At 47.5% G+C, this 11,437-nt stretch overlaps 1 protein-coding gene across 1 annotated transcript in view; it reads left to right on the top strand.

Moving 5' to 3' along the window:
• The first annotated feature begins 198 nt into the window (after positions 1 to 198).
• The window catches only part of DENND2A (DENN domain containing 2A), a 57,362-nt gene continuing 46,123 nt past the window's right edge, over positions 199 to 11,437 (top strand). The window contains exon 1 of the mRNA XM_066183805.1: positions 199 to 351. The gene's annotated coding sequence lies outside the window, so the exon portion shown is untranslated. The remainder of the gene's footprint in view (positions 352 to 11,437) is intronic.

Here is an 11,437-nt window from a genome sequence, read left to right as displayed (position 1 = left end):
GCAGCCAGAAGGGCGGCTTTTCACTCAGCTCCGGTTTGCCCTGCTGGCCTCGACACCGGCACCCCCGTCGCTTCCTTCGGGTATCCCCCTTCACCCGGGCGGGCAGCACAGGACGCTCCGTGCCCCGAGCGAGGGGCGGGCGCGGCTGCCAGGGCGGCGGGGCGGGACGGGGCGGGACGGGGCGGTGCTCCCGCCGGAGGGCGGCCGGGGCCGGGGCCGGGGCCGGTGGTGGCGGCGGGGGGCGGGCGGGGAGCCCCCAGCCGCGGGTCCGCAGCCGCCAGCCCGGGGCCGGGCGCCGCCGCCGTCATGTCGGGACACGGCCCCCCCGCTCCGCTGCCGCCGCCGAGGAAGGTAGGGAGGCGCCGAGGGGACGCTAACGCGGGAGAGCGGGCAGAGGTGCCGTTCCAAAAAGTCTCTAATTCCCTCTTCCCTTCTGGCCCCCAACTGGCTTTTCTTCGTCCCGGCTGCAGAGAGGGAAAGCGGGGGCCGCCAGCCGGATCCCCCCGCGCTCCCGGGCACCGCCGCTTTCCCGCCGGGACGGGGAGGCTGCTGCTCCCGCCGGACGAGGGACGGGCCGGGCCCGCAGGCGGAGCGGGGCTCGGCCGGGGGGAGAGGGGCCGAGGGGACCTGGGGAGCTGCGGAGAAGCCGACCCGAGCGGGTCGGGAGCGGTGGGGCGGAGGAGCAGCGGCAGCCCCGCCACCCAGCACGGGGCCCCTGAGTGAACTCAACCCTGCCTCGGTCTCCAGCACAAAACAGAAGAGGAAACGCTAAACACATTCTTTGGGAAAAGCCCGGGCCCTGCTGGAGCAAACAGCCAGAGTTCTCGGTTCGGCAAAACCCTGATTCTCCCTGTGATATTAGCCCTGCACTTCTCCCTCTCTGCTCTGGATAGCCTGCTTTCCTCTTTGCCTTCCGCTGGAAGCGGCGCCTGCAGTTGTGTGCAGCCTGTGGCTTATCAGGGCGGCATTTCTGGCTCCCGCTGGGGATCGGTGGGAGTATTCACCTGTCCTGGGGAGAAGAACGCTTTCTTGTCTTCCCGCTCTTGTACCCAGGGATAATGGGCGCTAATGGATTAGGGATGGAGTTCGTGGAGGGGAATGTTGTTTGGGGAGGGAACAAGGAAGTTACAGCTGGCTGCTGCCGTGGTCCCAAGGTGTCAAATGCAAACTGGGAGGTAAAACCATGCCAGGTGTGTTTGGGACACTTTCTGAGGTTTGGGCTTTTTGAGTGTCCAATAAGAATGTCTCTTGATGCTTGGTGCTGGAAAAGTGATGGTCATGGCGGGGTGAGGCTTTCTGACTGCTTAGGTCTGCCCTGGAGCCTCCTCACAGGAGCAGGGACTAAGTGATAAACGTGGGCCCTCAATTCTGCTCTTTACAAGAACACAGCTTGTTTCCAAGATAAGTCTGCAAGTTGTTCCTGAGGTATTCCCAGTCACCTTTACTATTACCATTTAAGTAGTTGTTCAGGTTTGTTGCTTTTAGAGAAGAGCATCTCCAGCCTCGAAGTCAACTGGAAGGATAAAGAGATGACCAGAGGGATTTGCATGGGGCTTTTATTTGCCACTGTGAGGGGAGCTGCTGGTGTTGATGGTGGATTAAAAAGCTGCTTTCTGTGTTGGCTGCCACCTTACTGACCACTGGTTCTTGGTTTGTGGTAGTGTGGTCCAATAATGTGTACTGGCTCTGTTTTCTGAACCACTGAAAAGGGAGTTGTTATTGCATCCTGGCAGAGGAAAGGAATGCATTTCCTCCACCCTTGTGTTGTGTTCTGAATTGTTGTCACTGGGGTAGTGTTTATGGAGTTTGGTGCATGTTGGGTTGTTGTTTGGGTTTTTAAAATAATCGAGGCAGAGTTTCAGCCTGTGAAAATGGATAACTGTTATGTTGGGTCAGGCTTGGAAGCAACTGAAAATGCTAAGTATGGAAATGAGAGGAAAGCCACAGGATTTCCCAGGGTAATAGAGCGCCTTTTTGAGAAACGGAAGAGAAAGCACTGAAAACAAAGGGCGCTGGAGAGGCCGGGGATGTAAAAAGCAGAGTAAAGATTTATGGCTCTGCTGGGACCACGCTCTGCCTGCGTGGGTGAGAAGGTTGTGTGCTGAACCCTGGGTTGGCCTTCAGCACATCCATGTCCTAGCAGTCCACGCAGAAGATTCTCCCTGTTCATCAGCTCAGATCCAAAGTGCAGTATTCCTTGTAGACCACAAGTGCATGTGCAGTGTCCCCAAGTGCTGCTTTCAGTACTGCCCCCAGCTTGCTGCCTTGGGAAAACTTTCAGGACATTTTGTCTGCAAAGACAACCTTTGTGTGTGCTTTCTGTTCTCCAGAAACATGAAGAGCATTTAGATCCTTTGTCAGACACTTACAATACTGTCTGACACTACACTTAAAAAGGTCTTTCTCCCATGCCTGGTGTATTTACATGTTAGAAATAGTCATTTGGACGAGGAGATAATAAATGAAGACCACGTAAACTGTGTTTTTCAGAGATGATCTTAATCCAGGAGTAGCTTTCCCAATGAGTTATTCTTAATATCAGCCATCAACTAATTCATACGGACAGGACTTAAAATCTGTATTTTGCTGGGCACTCTATGGGAGCATAGAAGCAAGCTCAGTCCTTCCCCAAATTTAAGAAATTTGCCGATGAAATCATCACACAACAGGGCCAGTCTCTTAAAGATGGAGAGACGCTGGGCATTTCAGAAGTGTCTGATAAGTGCCATGTTCTTTTGGATCCCCTGAATGCATCATTCAAAGCAGCTGGTTCTCCCTTCCTTTTGTAACACCTGACATTTATTTCCTGACTGGAACCGTGTGGAAGCTGCCTCTTCCTAAGTGGAGGCCAGACCAAGGGGAGAAAAGGTTATGCAGTGTGCTATTAAGCCCGTGAGAGTGGAGAAGGACCTCTCTTAAACTCTTGTTGGAGCTGGTTAATTGTGATGATCTTAGGCCTTCAGAACTGGGGTGTGAGTTCTTTAGGGAAGCATTTTTTAGCGGAAGGATTTAAGTACTAGTGGCTGATATGTCTCTTGGCAGGATCCCAAGTGCTGGCTGGAAGAGCCCTCTACTATGAAAGAAATGCTGAAATAGGACTTTTAATGCACTTGCATAGCAGTTCCTAACAGGCTGAGAAGACTCTCAGGAGGGAAGGAGGGAGTGGGATGGAGCTGGAAAGAAATTTCTTGTTTCATTCAAGTCCGGACAGTAAATGAGTGATCCTGGCTTTGCTTAGATGCAGCTCAAATAACATTGTAGCTGAGGTATCTGTAAGCACCGTTTTACAGCACAAAGCAGGAAAAGAGACAGTGTTTTCTTGACTGTAGCTCTGAAGTGCAATGGAAAGGGCAATAGAACGTTGATCTTCCTTATGGGATTTTTGTTCTGGTCCTCACCTTGGAGGTGCTTTATCAGCCCCTGGAAATTGAAGCAAAGGCTGAAATGTGAGGATATGCATGGTGTTTGGGGTGGCTCCAGCCCAGGTTTTAGTGAGGATGACCATATGACTGAACTCCCAGCTGCGTGAAGGCTGTGCTTTTGAAATGCAGCTTCTACAGGGGCCTTGGGTGACCTTGAAGTGTGTGCCTAAGACAGTCTAGAGTCCCTGGAGCCTCTGAGCTCTACAGCCTAGGATTTCAACTGAGGGCTGTGTCCTTTGGTGGAAACCTAGTACAGAGCAGGCTGAGGATCGATTCCTCAATTCAAGGTCTCTGTACATAAAGCACTAAAAGGCATCATCACTGTCTTACATAAATAAATACTTAAAGTCCTATAGGCTGGTCCTATTCAAGATCTCTCCCAGCCATGGTTCACCACTTATTTGGGTCAAGGTGCTCTGTGTCTGTGGGCATGGGACTGATGAGGTGAAAGTCATAATCCCCCAGGCCCTTCCTGATCAAAGCAGTGGATACTTACCTCCCACTCATGTGAGTTTTCACCAGTTCATGCCTTTCAGTGAGCTGGAGCTCAGTGGGAACTCACGGCAGCAAGACACCTTTGGGGCTGTGCCATCATGATGGTCCAGTCCCTGCTGTGCTGAGCCAGCTCTGAGCAGCTCTGACCCCTATGATGTGGTTCCAGCCCATCGTCTCTGCAGTTGCTCACAGCGGCTGTGCTCTTGGGATAATCCTGGCATGATGCCTGGGGTGATCATGTGCTGAAACCCCTGAGTTTGTACTGCTCTGAGGTTAATACATTGCCTAAACATTTTCTGGGCATATGTGGGATCCTATGTGTGTGTGCGTCAAAAACCCCAGAAGGAGGCTTATGGGAAATCTTCCTTGCAAGAAGTTTGAAACACGTGACTCCTTTCTCTTATGCAGGCAACAGGTATTGTGGACATAATTGCTGTCTTTTTTGAAAGTTGTTCTGTCCCATGGTTAAGAAGGAAGTCAAGCATGATTGGAAGGGCAGAGGCTTGACAGGGTAATGTCCTGCTGGAATGAATGCTGTAAGTGCTGGTATAATCTTCATTCTTTGCTTCAGTGTTTTTTCCCCTCCTCAGGTTAGGGAAACCAGCTGTAGCTGGCACACTGTTATTTTCAAGGATTTAGCAAAGCAGATGCAAGAGTTAGTGGTGATTTAAGGTCAGTTTTTATTGACTAAACTTGTTAGGAGCTAGTACGTCTCTGAGGCCTTCTTAGGGCAAGATTGTCATCCCAGTGCTGGGGCACTGCCTGTCAGGTTTGCCTGGGGTCTTCTGGTTTCCTTGTTTTTAATGGCGGGCACAAACCAGAATTTGGCTTGACTGTCACCTGCATGTGCTGTCACACATGACCTTTGCTGAATGTGAGATAGATCTGTGTCTGCCTTCTAACAATCCCTTGATTGGGATAAGGGCTCAGGCTGCTCACTGGGAGCAGGAGGGCTGGGAGAGGAGATGTTTGCACTGCAGCCAAGCTGCCCTGTCCAGCCTGGGCAGCAGCTGCTGGTCCTCAGTCCCCCTGCACTGCAGGCAGAGCTCTGGCTCAGCCCTATGCTCCTGGACTGGGAACTGGCAGTGTTGACATGATGAAAGGGAGCAGAAGATGGCTTTTCCTGAGCTCTGCCTTTGCCCATACATGTGCTGGCCCAGGGCCAGGATGGAAACTCTGTCCTCATGAGCGGAGAGAGGGAGATGGGAGGAGCAAGAGATGAAGAGGGGCCCAGAAGCAGAGGGAGTTGAAATAAAAACACCAGCTCACAGAGAGAAAAGCCTGTAACAGATGGCCCTGGCCATCCCATGGGCTCTTCATGCAGTTGGCTCCACGTGCAGCACTGACAAAATCTCATGCAGAAGCATGAGTAAGGAGCCTGGACCATTTTGGGATGTATGATGGAAGATCAGAGTAAAAGGCAAAAGGAAGAAAGCTAGAGAGGGAAGCCAGCTGTGGTTCAGCCCTCTCTGATGCGTGAAGTGGACTGGGACTTGCTGCTACTGGTGCTGTGCCACTGATAAGGCAGGTGCTGCCATGTGGGCCATTGTAGGAGCACTGCTTTGTTTTCAAGTGTGGCATCCTTTAACTGTGGCCAGTCTTGCCTCCTCTGTAAAAGAGCATTGCTAATGCTGGTGGAGGTTTGTTCCACTGCTCTCATTGCCTCTAGAATATGTACAGCAGAGAGCTGTTGATCTGAATGGAGCCTAGTCTAAATATAAGTTCTGCCAGGAGGTGCTGGCAGCTATATTTTCTGATGCCCATCTCCTCATCAGGCATCATGGTAAGTAATCAGATTGGCTGAACAGTTCAGCATATGGGGTGCTGACCTTGCTTGGAAAGGTTTTGCCTTGGTAGGATATCTGTGCAGGGGACTGTGCCTGGCAGAAAAGCTGGTCTTGGAGAGGCACTCGCAAAAACTTTGCTCTGAGCTCATTTGAAAATCCGGCCCAGAGACTTAAAATGTCAAGAGCTGATGATGGTTAGGGGCAGCTTGAGTGGGGAAAAGATGCCACCTCACTTGGAAGTGGTTGAAAGAGTTCTGGAAGAGACCCTGCCAGACCCTGAGACTCCTGATCCTACACATCCCAGAGAGCAGATGGTGCCTGACCAAGTTCAGGCACGTAAGTTGTGTTTCCAGAAACTTACTGGGGACTCTGGCAATCCACTGGAGAGACTGTTTCAGGGAGCAAGGACTTGCAGTTCTTTGTAACCAGAATAACTTTAAATGGCTAGATGCTCTGTGTTTTAATTAGATTTCCCTTTGGGAATAAAAGTGGTGAAGTGTTTCTGTGATCCTGCTACGTTTCAATATTCTGTACTGTGCCCCCAGTCTGGCAAATCGTTTAGGCAGACATGTAGGTCACAGCGCATGCTTAAATCCACCCATCCGAGTGCCTTGGCTCCCAGTGCAGTACATCATCCCTGCTCTGGGAAGTTTGGAACTGGGCTTCACACAGTCTGACTGAAGATGGTGGTATGCTTTGAGCATAGACTTAAAATTAAGCATGTTCTTAGGTGTTCTCATCACAAGTGGTCTCTCACTCGTCCACTTGTATTCCGTAGAATCATTTGATATTAGCAGCGCCCTTGAACATGGATTTTCTCTTCTCATCCTGCAAGGCCTCTCTCTTGCCAAGTGCCTGCTGATAAGCAGTTCAGGTGAGATGCTGTCACAGGCCTGGTATTTTGGAAGCATAGTGGATAGGCATGCATGTGTGAATGATTAAATCAACCCATCGGGGTGTCATCTGGAGAGGAGCAAATGCTGAGCTTGCTTTGCAGGCGGGGGGAGGATGAGATCCCCCTCTAGTTTCTGCTGAAAGCTTTTCCCCTCTGCAGATGTGCAGCTGCTGTAGTTCTCTGCCAAACGGCGGCCGTGACTTTGGGAGCTGGGGAACGTGCACACATCTGTTTGCAGAGGAGAGCAGCAAAGAGGCTCGGCTCTCCTGTCCCAAGGGATTATGTTCTCGTGATAGATAGTGCTGACTGTCATGGAGGGAAATGGCTAATTTCACGGGACACTGAGAGGGCGCTTCATAAATATGAGTTTGCTTGCCAGTGTCAGCCAAACACCACCTTTCTGAATTAAAAAGGAAAGAGCTCCCAGAGACTTTTCAGACTATTGGCGATTTCTCTTTAAAAACATTAAGCCCCTGCAGAAGATGTGTGTTTTCTACATACAAAAATACGATGTCTTTCAGCTGCAAAGCATACTGTGATCCCAAAGGCTTCACAGGGCTTTTGGGTAGGAGTTGAGTCTTGGGTTATCCACAGCTCAGAGTGGCTTAGTAGCAATGCCCCTTACTAAAACTGAGAAGTGTCTGCACCTGCACATGTAGCACTTCAAAAATCAACACCTGGCCAAAACCAGACCCTGGAGCATCCTCCACAATCTACTGCTCCACGAGAGCTTTTTTCTTGAGTTCGGGGAGCTTGGGAATAAGTAACTGAGAATCTGGTTTTCCCTGCCTTGACATGCTAGGCTGCATGTACAGTGATCCCTAGTCAAATTCTACAAGACAATTAGTTACTGTAAAGAAATGTATAAGATATTGAGCTTTTTCCAGATTACTTCAGAAGCCCTGATCTATCTAGTTCTTGTTTCTCAGCTTTGTCAAACTCTGAGAGAAGCCTGAGAGGTTTCCTCCTGGGAAACCAACACATGGTATCTGGTTTTGCATCAGATTTCTGTCCCCTGAGATTACTGTGAATGACTCGAAGCTGAAGTTTTGCCATGGTGTCACCTCTCACATAACAGTCCTGTACTTGTGGTGGTGAAGGATGCTGACAGCTATTGCTGCTTAGTCTGTGCCAAACTTTGCCCCATCAGTGTCCTCGTGTTTGCACAGCAGGAAACTTTCCTTATAGAATGATTCAGCTTATTCAAATTCAGTGGGAAACCAAGGTTTTTCCCCCATTAAATTCATAAATTCCTCCACTAGTCAAAGACAAGTTTGGGTATGCTTCAAGAAAAATTAGAATCACCTCTAAAAGGCACAAATTTAATAAAATGTTGTCAGAATTTGATGAGGTGGTTTTTTGGTTGCTTGGGGTTTTTTAGTAGCTTATTCTGACATGTAATATATTGCTTCAGTTCCACTTGCTTAATGTTTGTTTGCATGGGGTAAAATCATTTTTCTCTTCCAAAGCAATCTGGAAACATTATCTGAAACAGAAACTTGGTGTTTTAGAACAGTGAAGGACTTCAGCTGACCAGCAAGCACTGCAGGAACACAAATTCTATCTTTTTCTGTCCTTTAAAGCCAGTGTTCCCAGATGTCTAACCCAGTCCCTCTTGCCATTCATATTCAAGGCAGTCTTTCATTAGAATTTATTTTTATTTTTACTTTATTTTATTATTAACAGAATAAACTAGACTAGATTGAGTTTGGAAGGGACTCACAGTGATCATCTTGCCCAGCTGCCAGACCACTTCAGGGCAAAAGCTAAAGCATGTTAAGGCCATTGACCAAATGCCTTTTACACACTGACAGGCATGGAACACTGACCACCTCTCCAGGAAATCTGTTCCAACGTTTGGCCACCCTCCTGGTAAAGAAATGCCTCCAAATGTCCAGTCTGAACCTCCCCTGCTGCAGCTTTGAACCATTCCCATGTGTAGTATCACTGGGTAGCAGGGAGAAGGGCTGAGCATCTCCCTCTGCACTTCCCTCCGCAGGAAGCTGAAGAGAGCCATGAGAGGTGTTTTATTTTTACTTCAGGCTCCTGATCAAGATCTCGATTTTTGAAAAATCAAGCCTGACTTTGGATTACATTGAGTTTTTCTCTCTGTTCCTCTCTCCCCCTCTCTGGGAACAGGTAATCACCAACCCATTCTTTTTTCCTGACAGACTTCAGCAGATCAGCTCTTTCCCTGTCTCTGTTGCACATGTAACTTTTTTCTTTTTCAACGTGTAAACACTGGGGGTATTTTAATGTAGGAGATTTTGGTACTGTTTGCTGTGAAATCCTTGAATGCAGAGTTAAGCAGAAGAGTATATAATGCACCTTTTCTTAAGCAGTAGTTTCACAGAGCCAGCATGACTTGGTGATACAGTGGTGAAGCACAGTGTGTGGACGAGGTTACCCCAAAGGACAAGGTGATGTCACTGTCATTGCTCCGTTAACTTAAGCTGAGCAATGACCTCAGAGTGAGGTTAGGAGTTTTTTGGTGCTTTGGAAGAAATTCTGTGATATTGGTTTTTCAGTTTCGTGACTGAATTAAAAAAATTAAAACTAACTACTTGGAGAAAGGTGGCAGGGTAGCCCCATCTATTTTCTTCGCTCCATTTTTCCCTTCAATAAAATAGATAGGAAGGTGAGAAAGCCTAAATAGTGTTTCAGCTCCTTGTAAAGGGAGGGTTTAACACACACCCCCTCAATTTAGCTAAATTTTGGCAAGAAATGTCATTTCACAGTAAAGAACCTCACTCTTGTAAGCTTCCTTCAGATTACCTCAAATGTTTTCTTAAAAATTTCTCCCTGTTAGGTTTGGGGTTTTTTGGGGGCATACTGAATTTAGATCAAACTTGACAAAAAATACTTAAGTTATTCGGAAACCATAAGTAATTTACTCGTCCAGCAACACTCAAACCTGTTTGTGATTCATGCAAATTGAATTGCTGAGACCATGCAGCTGCATTTCAGGTATGTGAGTGCATTTTGACCAGATAAGTTATTTTCTGGAGCATTTCTGATCAGGCAAGAGAAACGGGCACTTTTATACTGTGGTTCAGAATTTGTGAGATGATACTTCAGGAAGACAGAGTACTTTTAGAGCACAAATTGCCTCTTGGGAGTTTAGTTTTATATGATAACCATATTTGCAAACACTGTGCATCTCTAATACTCTTCTTGCTTGGGAAGGTGTATAAGCCAAGATAACTTCTTGCTAACCTATTTTCAGGGCTGAAGTTTCTCCTGTATCTTACTCATTGTTTTAATATGAATGCAGTGAATCCACTTAGGGAAGATTTTTATTAAGTAGATGCTATACAGTCTGAACATTTGAGTTATTACATGCAGAAGAGATGGGAAGAAGAATGCCTACTTGAATGCCAAACATTTTTCTTACCAACCAAGAAGTAAATCAAGTATAGCATTACTTAAGCTCTTCTTCTTCCCCTTCCAATAGAAGAAAATGTTTGGGGAATTTCCCCTAAAATATCAAGTTTAGGTTTAGTTTTCCTGTTATGTCTGTAGACATTCTCCTTTCAGTAAAGAAAGTACAGTTGTTATCAAATATCCATTGTATTCAACTGCAGATAACTGAGGCAGCATTGGGTAGCTTCTGCCTTTGTATAAAGAATGTGGTTCTGAAGAGGAATATCTAAAAAAAAAATAATCTAAATGATGGGAAATTTATCTTAAATGTTAGGAAATTCCTTATTGTGAGGCTGGTGAGGCACTGCAACAGGATACCCTGTCCCTGGATGTTGTGGATGCCCCATGCCTGGAAATGTTCAAGGCCAGGCTGGATGGGGCTTTGAGCAGCCTAATCTAGTGAAGGTTGTCCCTATCCATGGCTGAGGGGTTGGAACCTGATGGCCCTTAAGGTTCCTTCCAACCTAAAGCATTCCGTGATCTAACTGGCCTGTTGATGGAGTATTCAGTCTACAGAAAATGTGCATTTGCTGCAATCACCATCTTCTACAGAGGGGAGAAAAAAAAACAACAACCACAACAAAACAACAACAACAACAACAAATATTTACAGACAGCCTCTTTCCTGAGCCAGATCTTCAAAGCTGAGTGTGTAATGCTGATGGTTTCGGCACAGTGGGGATGGGAATTCCACAGAGGAACTTGCAAATGATCGGGGCGTTACACCAGGTGGGTCACTCCAGCGCTGCAGGAAACCCTTCTATTCTTTTAACACCACATGAGAACCTGCAAGAGTTGTCCCATCCCATCCAAAGAGGTTTTATGGACTTCAGAGAGGCGGGGGGTGTGCTTGTGTTTCTGTAGGGAACAGAAACATCTGTGTTGGGGCTGAGCAGAAATGAGGTGAATGTGGAGGGTGAAATGGAAGCCACACCATAATCACCGCAGTCACCTTCAGTGCAGCTGGGATTTCCCCTTGCATTGGACTGGAAATGGCATCTTTATGAGCATTTGAGATGAAAGGGGATGATGTTTATTGAAAAGTTCAGGGGACAGGGCTTCTGCAAAGGGTTTAACTCTGGAAGATTCCTACTTTGATTTTTTTTTTTTCTGGGTCCTGTAAAACATGCCCTTGTGAAACGCAGTCAGTGCTGGCTGCCTTGTAGTAATGAGTTTTTCCTGTGCACAATAAACAGTATCAGGGCCCAGCCCAGCACAACATCCAAACATCTTGGGTGGAGTATGCCCTGGTGGTTACCCTGGAATACAAAACTTGGATGCACATTCTCTGGGTTGGAAGTTTGTGTACAAACAGCTCAGCTTCAGTTGTGAGATAAAGGCTGATGGAGGCAATTGTACATGGGTGCTCTGCTTTTGCTCCATTATCCAGCAGTGTGATGTATGTGAAAGAAAGT

Source organism: Chamaea fasciata, unplaced genomic scaffold (assembly GCF_029207755.1).
Source record: "Chamaea fasciata isolate MVZ Bird 193981 ecotype frontalis unplaced genomic scaffold, bChaFas1.0.hap1 SCAF_5, whole genome shotgun sequence".
In the NCBI taxonomy this organism is placed as follows: Eukaryota; Metazoa; Chordata; class Aves; order Passeriformes; family Sylviidae; genus Chamaea; species Chamaea fasciata.
This window is presented reverse-complemented; position numbering and strand designations above follow the sequence as displayed.